This window comes from Lemur catta, chromosome 3 (assembly GCF_020740605.2).
Source record: "Lemur catta isolate mLemCat1 chromosome 3, mLemCat1.pri, whole genome shotgun sequence".
In the NCBI taxonomy this organism is placed as follows: Eukaryota; Metazoa; Chordata; class Mammalia; order Primates; family Lemuridae; genus Lemur; species Lemur catta.
In genome coordinates, this window is record NC_059130.1 from 110,213,753 (window position 1) to 110,225,877 (window position 12,125).

A 12,125-nucleotide genomic window follows, 5' to 3' on the forward strand; every position below is an offset into this window, starting at 1 on the left:
CTACCAGGTGCCAGACTCTATTTTATCTTAATTTTTTTTCTAATCCTCACTGCAGCCCAACAATGTAGGTATCATCATTCCTCTTTTACAAAGAAACAGACTGAGAGGCTGAATAACTAACTGGATCCAGGTCAGAGGCAAAGAAGTGGCAGCGCTGGGTTTAGGAACCCCAGCTTCCTCTAGCTTCAAAACCCATGTTCTCGCCTCCACTTCAGATAGGTTTTTTTCCCTCGCCATTCCCTAAGCCTGGCATATATTTGGCCCCCAGTGGATGCTTGTTGAATGAAAGACCTAAGGCCACCCCAGCTCAACAGGGGATAATGGTACCTCCCTTCAAGGTGTGTGGTTTGTATAAAAGAGAACAGGCATAAAACCTAGTTGGTTCCCTGAATTCCAATATCCACTGTTAACTGAGTCTCTTTCGCTCATTATTGCATGCGATCTACAATCAGCTCTGAAATACAGACATTTGGGAGGTATTTGTAAATAAACAAGCTCAGATCATGCGAAGTAACTTGCCCTTGGCCACACAGTTCCTAAGTAACAAAGCAGGGATTCAAATTCGTGCCTGTGACACCAGAAATGCGGCCCTTTCCACAAAGCCAGTTAAAAGCTCACGAGCTGTGGATGCGCGGGACAACCTTCAATTATCTCCATCTTCCCGGCCTCATCACTCTCACGGCCGCCACTCTTCCCCATGCGCCAGGCTACACCCTAAAATCCTCCAGTCGCTTGCTCTTTCCCGCAGAGCTCCTTCCAGGACTCCCCTCTGCCCGCCCCAGACCTCCCGGGAGAGGGCCGCTCCCCACCGGCGGCTCCTCGGCGCCCGGGCAGGGGCGCGGCCTCGCCCACGTGGCTCGGAGCCCGGCTGGGCGGGGCTGCCCCGGGGCCGCCCCTCGCCCCGCCCCCGCCCGGCGCCCCCGCTCCCCCCGCGGGCCCTGGGGGCCGCTCGCAGGTGTTCGCTGGCGCCCGGATGTCTGAGCTCTGGCTCCGCTCTGGCTCCGGCTCCCTCCGCAGCCTGCGGGCGGGGCTCGCAGCCCATCCGGAGCCTCGCGGCGCCCCCGCCGCTCTGCCAGCAGCACGGCCTCCTGGTTCCCAGCCTCCCGGCCTGGGGGGCGCCCCCACCCAGCGGAGTCGCTGACCCCGCTGCTCTCGCGCTGCCCCCAGCTGCGCTCGGGCTGCTGCAGCCTCGGCGCGCCTCCACCCCGCTTCCTGCCTCGGCGGCTTTGCCCTGGCCGCGCGGCCGCCCTGGATCGCACCCCGTTCCTTCCTTCCTTCATTCTTTCAGGCGACTCGCATTCCTCGAGCGCCTGCGAGGTGCCCCGCACAAGGCCTCTCCAACCTTCGAGTGTGGCCCCGGGCCCACCTGGCTCCTCCGGGAAGCCTCTGCCACCCTCCATCCCCCTCAGTCTCCCCCCCTGCCCCGCCCCTGCCCCTTCTCTCCTCCGTGATGTCCCCTTTCGCTCGTGGAGTTTAGCATTTCATTGTTCGCTGATTATTTCTTGTGTTAAGGGTCTCCCTTTGTGACTGAGATCAGGGGTCGGTCTGAAAGCAGGATGAGGGGTCAGAGTGTGGCCAGAATTGGGGTTTCGCCAGACTGTGGCGGGGTTTGGGGAAAAATGTGGGTAGAAGTTGGCAGTAGTCAGTCGCCGCCCGTGTCAAATAGGGTGTAGGGGTGAGAACGTAGGTAGTGTCAGTGGCCACGGTTAGGGAGCCAGTCTTTGGGTGGGGTCAGTGAACAGTCGGGATCAGGGTAGTGGGTCACCTTGAGACCAGGATTTGGCGGTTGCCTTGGACAAACGAGATTAGGAGGGAGGAGTTCTCTGCAGCCCTTTGAACTCAGATTTACATCCCTCCTTGGCTGGGGGCTAACGATAACCCTCCCCCCACCACCACACAAGCTGTGGAGCTGGCCTTCCATCGGTGGACACCCCCTCTCCACCTCACCTCCATCCCGCACCTACTTTGTGCCAGATGGTGCAGGCAGGAGCCCAGGCTGACAGTAACATTGGCCAGGGTAGGGGGGGGCCGTAGGCTTCCTGGGGATCCCCACACTGGAGCTATTCATGTTTAATAGGCAAGTCCATGTGCCTTCTGTCATTTGTTCATAAGGCTAAAGCCTGTCAGGGACTGAAGGACACTTGGAGGTCACAAATGTGGCCCAGAGAGGGGCAGGAGCCTGCTTAGGGACACACAGCAAGTTAGTGGTCAAGACAGGCCTGGAACACACGCCTCCTGCCTTCCCACCCGGGGCTCTTTTCATGATGCTGTCCCTCCTGGGCAGGAGGGACAGTCTGGGCAGGGATTGTTATTCCCACTTTAGAGACAGGGTAGCTGAGGTCCCAAGAGGCTGAGGGGCTTCCCGACAGCTCTGACAGGGGGACTGTCAGGGGCTGGCGGACAGCATAGCCCCCCAGCCTGAGGGTCTGGAAAAGTAAAGTCAGGGAATGGTGGTGCCCCAAAGCACTGTCTCCTTGTCCTTGCCCACCCAGCCCTCCCTCCCACCCTCATTAGGTGGCCAAGCGTAGCTGGAAGCCAGGGAGGGAGAGAACACGCTGTAAGAACTGCTGGGGAAAAGCTTAGCTGGGTTCTTGTGGAAACATATGGAATTCATTACCCTAAGTTGAAGTGGTCGCTGGCCAGCTGGCGGTTGGTTGGTTTGGGGCTAAAAGTGTGCGTTGTGTGTGGCGATGAGGGTACCCAAGGCCCAACAGACTCTCCGGGATAACTTGCCTACTCGCAGATCCAGGTTCTTCTGAGCCTTGTTTTGTTCCCAGCCTATGCCATCTCTAGCATCAAAACAAGGCTTTCAAGATACGCCACTGGAGGTTATTCAGAGAAGAGATGAAGGCTTGAGGACCATCAAGACAGACACCATATTGCACCCCTCTCCCTGCCCCACACCCACCCTCCCTTCTCCCTCAGGGCCAGGGGGCCTGGTAGGCCTTACAGTGGGTCCAGATGTGTGAAGTGTTGATCACTATTCATGATCTCAGCTTCTACTGAGGGTTCATCCAGGTGGGACCAACACTTCAGATGTTGGTCGTTGGTCCCACATCCTGTCAACCACACTTTCCACTGCAGATTTGACTGCATATACTAGTGGTCCCCAACCTTTTTGGCACCAGGGACCAGTTTCATGGAAGACAATTTTTCCACGGACGCAGGTAGAGGGGTTGGTGGGGGGATGGTTCTGGGATGATTCAAGCACATTACATTTCTTGTGCCTTTTATTTGTATTTTTATTACACTGTAATATATAATGAAATAATTATGCAACTCACCATAATGCAGAATCTAATGCCGCTGACCTGACAGGAGGTGGAGCTCAGTGGTGATGCGAGTGACCGGGAGCAGCTGTAAATATAGATGAGGCTTCGCTCACTTGCTGTTGCCCGCTGCTCACCTCCTGCATGCGGCCCAGTTCCGAACAGGCCACGGACTTGTACCAGTTTGCAGCCTGGGCACTGGGGACTGCAGCCATATACAAAGAGAGTGGCAAGAAAGTGTTCAAAAGAGGCAATTCACTAATGGGCAGCATTCTACAGTCTACGTGGTAACATGCCTCCATATCACCCCTAAAAGGCTCATTGTGGATATTGGGAGACCTGCCAAAGGTCACCCTGGAATAAGTATCAGAGGCCAGGTCTCCAACACAGCCTCCTCATCCAATGCGTCGGATGTCTGCTGCTCTTTTAAAACTTTGTATGAATGATGGATCCTGCAGAATTGGCTTCTCCCAGCCACAGCAGCAATGCTGGTACTTTCTCTTCATGAGTGGAAGAAGCAGACAGACACTGGCTGCAATACCAGTTCTGTCACTGCCCAGCTGTGCCTTCACAGGTGCGTATGTATCCTTTCTAAGCCTCACATGATTGATGTGATGATTAAATTAGATGACATATGTAAATTGCCTGACACTTGGTAAGCCCAAGGTGACCCCTGCCACAGAGTTTGCCAGGCTTAGTGTCAAATTCCTAACATAATTCCTTCCTCATCTTTCCAGGGTGACAGTGTAGTTGGCATAATCCAATCATGGCATCCCAGGACCACCTGTCCAGCATGGGTGCCCTTCAGAGCCCTTTCACTCGCAGCCACCAGCCTCTCATCAGCGGGACAGCTCGGTGTCGTGAGGAATAAATAGCGCAGGGGCTAAAAGCAGGACTCTGGCCCAGCACCTGCACTCCCAAGCTCCACCCCCCTGGACAAACTCCTTCACCTCTCTGAGCCTCAGTCTCCTCCTCCCTATAAGACTGAGAATCCTGGAACCTGTCCGCAGAGTCATAGTGAGGACTTACTGGATGCGAAGCACCTAAAAGCCTGCCTGGATGTGGCAGGCACTTCAGAAGTGATAGCATTCCTAGTCCCATTTCACAGATGGAGAAACTGAGTCCCAGAGTGGGGAAGTGATTCAGACAAGGTCATGTACAAAGATTCCCTTACAAACGTGGAGATAAAAAACCAGGTCTTCACACTTCCAGTCAGTGCCTCGCTACTTCTTTCTCATTGGGATTTGTAATGATTTCATGACAAGGGTGTTTTCAGCTGGGGGAGAGAGAGAGCTTCCGACCCTGTGAGTCTGCCCAGGCTCAGCCTGACCCAGAACCAGCTCACACACAAAACTGCCCTCTCTAGAAGAGAACAGAAGTTGAGGGGAAAGGGAACATGACCCAGAGGCCAGAGGACTTGGAGGCCAGAAGTGGTGTGATCGTAGGTAAGAGCAGCAGTTTTGACATCAGGCAGACCTTCAAATCCTGTCTTTGCCACTTCTTAGCTGTGTGACCGAGCTACATAATACCACCTCTCTGGGCCTGAGTTTTTCATCTGTAAAACTCACAGTGGTACCTCTCTTATAGGGTTGTTGGTGGGACTTAAATAAGACAACGGAGGTAGAGTACCTGGCACAGGTGAGCTGCTCACGATTGGCAGCCCTGCTAGTTTTACCAAGAGGGAGTTGAGCGGGAGCCAGCTGCTGCTTTCTTCATCCTCACATGTAAATCTTGTTGTAAACTTTTAATTGAACAAACAATGGATAATACAGATGTTCTACTATTTGGTTATTGAAATGTCCCTGTGTTCCCACACTGTCCCACTTACTGGCTGTGTGAACTTGGACAAATGACTTCTTTTGTCCTCAGTGTCTGCATCTATAAAATGGGGATAATAATACAGTCCCTATGCAGATGGTTGTTGAGAGGATTAGTTAACATAGAATTCTTAGATTAGGGTTTGGCACATAATAATGCCCCCCAAATGCTAGTTGTCATTCATTATCTTAGCATACCATAAGAAGTTTGTGTTCTCTTACATGCTCTAGCCATCTGTGTTTTAATGTAAAATCATGATGTCTCTCTTTTTTATTTTTTGAGTAGAAATTGACATTTCAGGAAGATGTATCAGATTTTTATCACATGGCTTTGTGAGACCCGGCGCCCAGCCAGCTGCACACACAGTCACACATGTGCGTCTGTGAGCACACAGGCACACAAACACACACACTAGGAGAAGGCCATGCCACGCTGCACTGCTTCCCAAATGGGCTGAAACAAGTCCTCTTACCCTGAAGAACCGCCTGTCCACTCCTCACGCTTTGCCGGGGGAAGTGAGAGAGGATGATTGCTTTATAGCAGCAGCGTGTTTCTTGGCAAACCTGGCCTTGGAGAAAGTCTTGGCTCCAGCTCCCAGCCTAAGTGTCAGAGCCTGGGTCCCAGCCCTGGCTCTGTGCCCTCCCTGCTGTGCACCTCTCGGAGACTCAGCTTTGTCATTTGTGAAAGGAGCTGACTTGTTTCTACATTTCAGGGTTGCTTGTAAGGGTTTGAGAAACACGTGGAAAGTGTCTGGCACATAGTTTTGCTCCATAAATGAGAGCTCTGAAAGCCTGACTTGTTTCATAACTCAGTAAAAGATATCTTTTCTATGTTCTGTAATAAATTGGGGCTATAGTCTTTGTGCCTTACATAATTAATAGACTTTGTTGCTTTTTAACATATCTCCAATAGAGGTGTTTTCCCCTAAAATTAGTTATTTCATATTTTATTCATATTTTACAATGTCTGGGCAAGTCACTGAAGCCCACTGAGCCTCAGTTTTCCTCTCTCTGAAATGGGAAGGAAAAAATCTTTCCTCACAATGTTGTCTTGAGAATTCAGTGACATGGTGTGTATAAAAGTGTGGAAGAAGTGAGAAATCTTTTTTTTGCAACCCCTTTCCTTTCACAAGGCTGAATTTCTCAGACTGGGAGTGGTGGGGTGAGTTTTATTGACCTCAACATTGAACATGTAGTAATAAACTTAATAACAGTGATGGTGATAAGAACTTTCACTTACTGTACACTGTGTGTGAGGCTGCTTTAAGTGCCTTATAATGGAAGGACAAGTAATAGATATTTAAAATTTTTGGTTCTCTCTGCTGATTATGTAAACGTGAAGGAATTGTTTCACTTTTCCCTTCGGTGAGTTCTGCAGACAAATTAATTTTATTCTTGGGCTTTATACATTGTTTGGCCAAATCAGGTGGATGACAATAGTAGCAATCCTTAGTTTCCTTATCTATAAAATGGAGCTAATGATCAACTTGCCTCATGTAAAGGCATCTCATGAACCCACGATAAATGACAATAGCTTTTCCTTCCTCTTTCCTTTCTTCCCCACCTACACATACCCTTCCTTGGAGAAGAAGGTGATGACCAGGCAACACATTAAACTGGGTGATAAGGCCGAGGCAGAAGGATCGCTTGAGGTCTGGAGTTTGAGACCAGTCTGAGCAAGAGCGAGACCCTGTCTCTACTAAAAATAGAAAAATTAGCTGGGCATGGTGGCACAGACCCTGTCTCTACTAAAGATAGAAAAATCAGCTGGGCATGGTGGCACAGACCCTGTCTCTACTAAAAATAGAAAAATTAGCTGGGCATGGTGGCACATACCTGTAGTCCCAGCTGCTCGGGAGGCTGAGGCAGGAGAATCGCTTGAGCCCAGGACTTGGAGGTTGCTGTAAGCTAGGCTGACGCCATGGCACTCTAGCCCAGGCGACAGAGTGAGAATCCGTCTCAGGAAAAAAAAAAAAAAAAGCTGGGTGACACACAGCTGAGTCCCTTCACCCCTCTGGGCTTCTGTTTTTCCTTGGCACAGTGTGGGAGATCTTTCTGGAATAATTGCCTGATTCTGAGACCCTCCAAGGCCCAGCTTAAGTCCTGCTTCCTTCAGGAAAAACCTCCTTTAACTGCCATAGCACCAAAGAGTCTACCTATACAAATACCACATGCCCCTGTGATCATGTGAGGCCTATTCCAACTAAATTTAAGTCCTAGAAGGCAGGGTTGTGTGTTAGTGGTTTGATTTCTGTTTTTCTAAGCACTTTCTTGTCGTCATCTCATTGGATCCTTTATAAACCTTGCAAAGTCCCTAAGTCACAGATAGGGCAGCTGAGGCCCAGAGAGAAGGGCCTCAGCTAAGGTCACAGAGTGAGTGACAAAGCCAGTCCCACGTCCCAAGACATGCCATGAACTCCTCTGAGCTCGAGTATTCTTTGAGCACCTTTTTGGCACTAGGCTTTGTGCTTGGTGCTTCCTCACCCACGTTACAGATGAGGAAACAGGTAGGTAAAATAACTTGCCCAAGTCACACAGCCAGTAAGGGACAGAATCATGATTTGATCATGCCTATGAGACTCCAAAATGTGTGCTTTTTATTTAATACCTGAAGGCCTTTGCAGTTTTGCTGTTTTGGAGTCTTGGGTTTGCTTAAGTGGCCCAGTGGACAGCCTCTCTGAGCCTCCATAGCCGTGGCGTTGTGCCCTAAACCAGGGAAGTGATTACGACGGCTGAGCCCCGAATCTAACTCCCTCAGCCCCAGCAGCAGGGGTCCAGGGGGTTCACAGAGCAGGCACACAAGGCCATCTTGCTGAAGCAATGATACGCACAGTGTCCCCCCCATCCCCAAAGCCCATTGTCTCCGCAAGAGACAATACAGATAAAGGACCCAGCCTATTGGGCTGCCTGCATCAATCTGTAACCATGGAAACCCCTAGGGAGACAATTCCAAAACCCTCCCTTTCACCCCCTCCCCCTGCAGCTGTGGCTCTAGGAAGCGAGCCTCCAGCAGGAGGGGAATTGCCGATAATTGCCACCCCCCACCACTACCACGACCAAATGAGATTCAGCTGGGCCACATACGTCTCCACCCTCCCAGTCCCAGATCTGGTGTGGTAAAGGGGCCTTGGATGGCTTTAAGGCTAAGCCTTATTTCTTTTGCAAGGGTCAGCTTCTTGAGGTTCTGCACTGGTGAGGTATGTCCTTGATCCCACGGTTGGGCACAGGGAAAATAGGACTCCGCAGAATTCTTAACGGTTGAATGGTCAACCAGTCGCCTGGGCAGGGCTTACGTCTTCAGTGTATGACTTCCCTCTGGCGGCCAGTTGCTGCAATTGTCCATGCTGGAAGGAACAAAAATGACCTCTTCCTGGGTATCTGCCGTATCCCACAGACCCACACATATTAGATCTAATCCCCACGACTTCCCTGTGAGGTGGGTGTTCTTATCCTGCGAAGCCAAGGCCTCCAGAGAATTTCCAGAGTGGCCAAGAGGGTGCACCTGGACAGCCCTGGCTCAAAACCTGCACTACCATCACCAGCCTTTGGGCCTTGGGCAAATTACCTAAATGCTGGGAGTCTCAGTTTCTTCAACTATAAAATGGGAGTGATGATAATACATAGTTCATAAGGGGTGTTAGAAGAACATACGCGTGAAGGTTTGTAAGCCTTCAGACAGGAGACCCACACGTAGAAAATAAAATTCAGGGCCCTGACGCTTTTTACGCTGCGTGCTTTAAGGCATATCGTTGAAACACTCCAGGCAGTGGGCAGTTCCTTCACCTTAAAATGGGGCTAATCGGCCGGGCGCGGTGGCTCATGCCTGTAATCCTAGCACTCTGGGAGGCCGAGGCCAGTGGATCGCTCGAGGTCAGGAGTTCGAGACCAGCCTGAGCAAGAGCGAGACCCCGTCTCTACTAAAAATAGAAAGAAATTATCTGGCCAACTAAAATATATAGAAAAAATTAGCCAGGCATGGTGGCACATGCCTGTCGTCCCAGCTACTCGGGAGGCTGAGGCGGTAGGATCGCTTAAGCCCAGGAATTTGAGGTTGCTGTGAGCTAGGCTGACGCCACGGCACTCTAGCCCTGGCAACAAAGCGAGACTCTGTCTCAAAAAAAAAAAAAAAAAAAAAATGGGGCTAATCAGTGGATTCCTCATAGGGCTGTTGTGATAACTGAAGTGGATCTGGGATGTGAATGTGTTTGCTTTGCTATTACTTTTTTTTTTTTTTTTTTAAGAGACATTTCACTATGTTGCCCAGGCTGGTCTTGAACTGCTAGGCTCATTTTTGATCTGCCTTTTGTGGGGAGGAATGATCACAGTGGTGGGGTAGTGCACGGAGGAGGTGGGTTAGGAAGGGAGAAGTTGAGACTGGAGAAGGAGATATGTGAGAATTCTGGGTCCTGTGATGACCTCACTGGCCTCACGGGGTCCCCACTCAGCATTTCCCTCCATGCAGGGTTACACAGAGACTGACAGTGGCCAGAGACTTTCCTGGGAAGGGACTCTGAGCGGTCTTTCACCTATTTCAAAAACCTTTCATTGAATTTAGTTTAATAAGCTATCCTTGGCTGGTTGTGGTGGCTCACGCCTATAATCCTAGCACTCTGGGAGGCTGAGGTGGAAGGATTGCTTGAGCTCAGAAGTTCAAGACCAGCCTGAGCAAGAGCAAGACCACCCTGTCTTTACTAAAAATAGAAAAATTAGTTGGGTGTTTTGGTGTGTGCCTGTAGTCCCAGCTACTTGGGAGATGGAGGCAGGAGGATTGCTGGAGCCCAGGAGTTTGAGGTGGCAGTGAGTTATGATAACACCACTGTACTCCACCCAGGGCAACAGAATGAGACTCTGTCTCAGACAACAATAATAAAAAGCTATCCTTGTGTTCTCACTCTGTGATGGGCACTGGGCTGGATATTGGGGTCTGAAGATAAAGAAGACAAGAAGCAGCTTAAATCTGGTGGGGAGGACAGAACACAAAAACAACTGTGACTGTAATGTGAAATGATGATGGATTGAGATTCCCAACAGAGGTGGGGAGCAGGCTCAGAGTCAGCTTCCAAAAGATGGATGGTATATCACCACCCATTCTGTGGCCAGCACCACCTGAATTCCAAAGACTGAGTGTCTTGCTTATTTCAAAAGAGATCTAAGTCTTATTTCTCAATTTAGTAATCGATCTAGATTCTTGGTTTTGCTGTCCCAGGTTTCAATTCTGTTAGTCTGAAGGGTTAAGTGTTGTTAGAGATCAAGCGTGGATATGGGATACTCAGCATTGTCAATGACTTATCTGGTCGAAAGAAAGGAAGGAAGGAAGAAACTTGTATCTAAGAGCAGAACAGTTTTTCCTGGTGGAAGAGATGGAGGGAGACATGTCCAGCAGAGAGAACAGTGTGGGCAGACAGGGGAGCAGGGAGATCAGAGGGGGAATTAGAAAAGTGTTTGATCTCAACCTAAGACCCACACATGAAGGGGCTGAAGATCAGAGGGGCCCGATGGTGGGGGCGGCCAGGCCAGGGTGGGGAGTTACTTGCCAGACCTTAAGCTCGAGAGTGGCAAGGTCAGGTGTGTGTTGTAAAGAGATCCCTCAGGAAAAGGAGGGACTAAACAATTTATAGGTGGTGCTTCCCCAAGCTGCCCTGGATACTTCTACTGGGACCTGAATCCGATGGCCCTCCTCCCACGTGGGACCACCTCCACAGGACCCAACATCTGTGAAAAACATCTCCAGGGCCTGGAAACATCTGGAAAGAATCTGGCCAATCTGGTAGCCCTGGTCTTCTCAGCCGGACTGAGTCTGTCACATCCTTTTTCTCCTCCCCAAGCCCATAGGGGGTTAGTTACCTTGTGGATGAGAAGACAGACACCTTGCAGGCTTTGGCTGGTGCTGGAGTCCACCTCTAGATGGCAGCCTTAACCTTCAAACGCCACCAGCTTCCACCCACAGGTCTGAGAGGAGAAAGGAGCCAGCAGATACCAAGCAAGGGCTCACAGCTGACCCCGCCCGGTGCTGTCAGCACTGTCATTGAGTGGCACAACCACCCTGTCAGGTGCACATCATTAGCTCCATTTCACAGCTGAGAAAACTAAGGCTCAGAGAGCTGAAGGCACTGGTCCAAAGTCACACAGGTAGATGTGCACGGTGGCTTCTCTGAGCCTCACTTTCCTGCTCTGTACAATGAGACTGACCCACCCCTACCAACCACTAACCTTTTTGTCTCTATGGATTTACCTATGCTGGCCATGTCACATACATGGAGGCATACCAATGTGGCCTTTTGTGTCTCTCACCTAGCATGTTTTTAAGGTCCATCCATGGTGTGTGTATCAGTACTTCACTCCTTTCTATGGCCGAATAAAATTCCATTGTCTGGCTGTACCACATTTTGTTTGTCCAGTCATCAGTTAATGGGCATTTGAGTGGTTTCTACTTTTTGCTTATTTGGAATAATTCTACTATGGTGTACACATTTTTGTGTGGACATATGTTTTCAATTCTCTTGGGTATATGCCTAGGAGTGGAATTGCTGGGTCACATGGTAACTCTGTGTACAACTTTTTAAAAAGCTGCCAAACTGTTTTCCAAAGCAGTTGCACCCATTTATATTCCCACCAGCAACATATGAGAGTTGCAGTTTCTCCACATCCTGGCCAACGCTTGTTATTGTCCATTTTTTTTTATTACAGCCATTCTAGTGGGTGTGAAATGGTAGCTGATTGTGGTTTCAATTTGCATTTCCCTAATGACAGTGATGTTGAGCATCACTGGCCTCTTTATTGGGCACTGTATATCTTCTTTGGAGAACTTTCCATCCAAATCTTTTGCCTTCTCAATAAATAAATAAATTTTGGTACACACACACACACACACACACACACACTCAGATCACACTCGAATCCCATTGCAGATTCACATCAGAGTAACTCTATGAGACAGCCGTGATTAGCTCCATTTCTCAGGTGAAGGAACTGAGGCCCTAAGTAATGCGATGATACACCCAAGAGCACACAGGTTATGGAATGTCAAGGTCAGGAATTT